This window comes from Zeus faber (genome assembly GCF_960531495.2).
Source record: "Zeus faber genome assembly, chromosome: 7".
Classification (NCBI taxonomy): domain Eukaryota; kingdom Metazoa; phylum Chordata; class Actinopteri; order Zeiformes; family Zeidae; genus Zeus; species Zeus faber.
In genome coordinates, this window is record NC_137203.1 from 14,125,740 (window position 1) to 14,127,820 (window position 2,081).

A 2,081-nucleotide genomic window follows, 5' to 3' on the forward strand; every position below is an offset into this window, starting at 1 on the left:
TACGTTTCTCAGCAGTAAATAGTGAATAATAATAATAATAATAATAATAATAATAATAATAACAATAAGTTATACTGAAATGATGGAAACTAACATTTCAATAAGGCCTGGGTTGAGAAATGGCAAACCATTAAGGGGGAGGCGCGGCAGGGGGTGAGTGGAGCAGGAGGAAGCGGGAGAAAGTGAATAAAAGCAAAGAAAGCCAGGGAGACGGGGGAGGAGGGGGGAAGATGGCGGAGGAGGGGGGGGGGGGGGGTGAAAGCAATAGGAGAGCAGGAGTCAGAAAGCAGCAGGAATGAAGAGATTAAGGGGAGGCCCGGGAGAGAGAAAAAGCGAGCGAGGCAATATGAGTGTGATTGAAAGCGGTGTAGAAATTAGAAGAATGCACCATGGGAAAAGGTAGGGGGCGAGGGGGGGGGTTGTGGAGGCATCAATAAAACGCGCAGAAAAGGTAAAGAGGGAAGGGTGGAGGGGACGCAAGAAGAAAGGACAAAACAATGAAATGGACTGAAAGTGGAACAGACCCGTGGGAGAGAAAAGCGGTGTTCCCACCCTCCCTGTCTCACCTCTGCCGAGTCCTTGCCTTTCGCGAGACGCGCGCGCGCGCACACACACACAGTTAAGAGCAAGCGGGACAAGGTCGACAAATCCACCCCCGAATCCCACATTCTCCGCGCACACTGAGATTGGTGAACTTTCGCTCCGTTCCGTTCCTCCGTCTCGTTGGGAGTGCGACACTTGCTCATCCCCGTTCACGAGTTCATTCGAGGGCGGTAAGGCTCTCACAGAAGCCCGCTTTAAGGTTACATTTTCATAGGAAAAGAACAAAAAAAAAAAAAACACAAAAATTTTTTTTTTAGCGGATTTTCACCTTCAAGCGCCCTCGCGCTGGGTGCAGGGGTGAGAACTGAACTCCGTACGCTGGTTTCCTGTAAAGATGAAACAGTGCAAAACGTCCCTCCGTGCAGGACTTGGCGGCCATGCGGCGGCTACATGGAAATCATTCACATTGGGGGGGGGGGGGGGGTGGGGTGGGGGGGGGGGGGGGGACAAGTCATCGTCGGGTTGCCCCAAAAATGTCCAAAATCCTCTCACGGCGGCGGAACCTTTTATCGGCTGAAAGATAAAAAGGTTTGAGCGTCAGAAGTGGGCGTCGGAATAGTTTATATCGTATCTGGATTGTTCTTTGGAGGCTTTTCGGGATCTGGTCTTGGTTCTTCAATTGGTTCACGCCAGTCCACCGTGTGTTTAATTTCATTGATTCAAACTACAGCAAAGCCCTGTGTCAATTTCCTGAATTCGAATGTTTGCGCCGCCGCGTCCCATAGAAAACCTGAGCATCTGGATGGAGGTAGCTCGATACCCAGTTTCATGCCAATACACAAAAAGAGTCCATTTTGATGGAGTTTCCTCATGTACTGTATGTTGTTCATCATAGAAAATCAAAAGACATAACTGAACTTTTCAAATGTAAGAGGTAGACAATAACCTCAATGTTATTGAAGAGTGGGTGTTATTATTATGATTATTGTTATTATTATTATTATTATTATTATTATCATGCTACCCACAATTCAATTTGGAATATTTTCAGGATATTGGAATGAACTGGAATGAATGTACGTATACATTTTTGGAGGTATGTATGGATTCTCAAAGATTATTTGCGGGCATCCGTTTCTGCCGGCGGTCCCACCGCGATCAGCTCATTGTGCTCCTGTACGTCCACTTCCTTCTGAAAGAGGAAAGGGCAAACCTCCCCTCAGACTCCCCTTCCAGTTCACCTCGTGTGATTCTGGGTGACGACGGGTTGATAAACATTTCTAAAACGCGGGTAAATGTACTGTTTGACCCCGAATCCCCGTTGTCGCCGTTGATAATGACCAGTCCCCGCCCCAAGCCCACCCCCAACCCCCCACCCCCCCCCCCCCATAAATGTTAAAAAGCATGCAGTTCCTAAAAAACACCTACGGGTGTGGACTTCCACTCGGATATGGCTCGGCGCACGGGAGAGGTGATCTGACGCAGGATTTGGCAACTTTAGATTACGTCTCACAAGCACAAACTACAAGTCGGTAAAA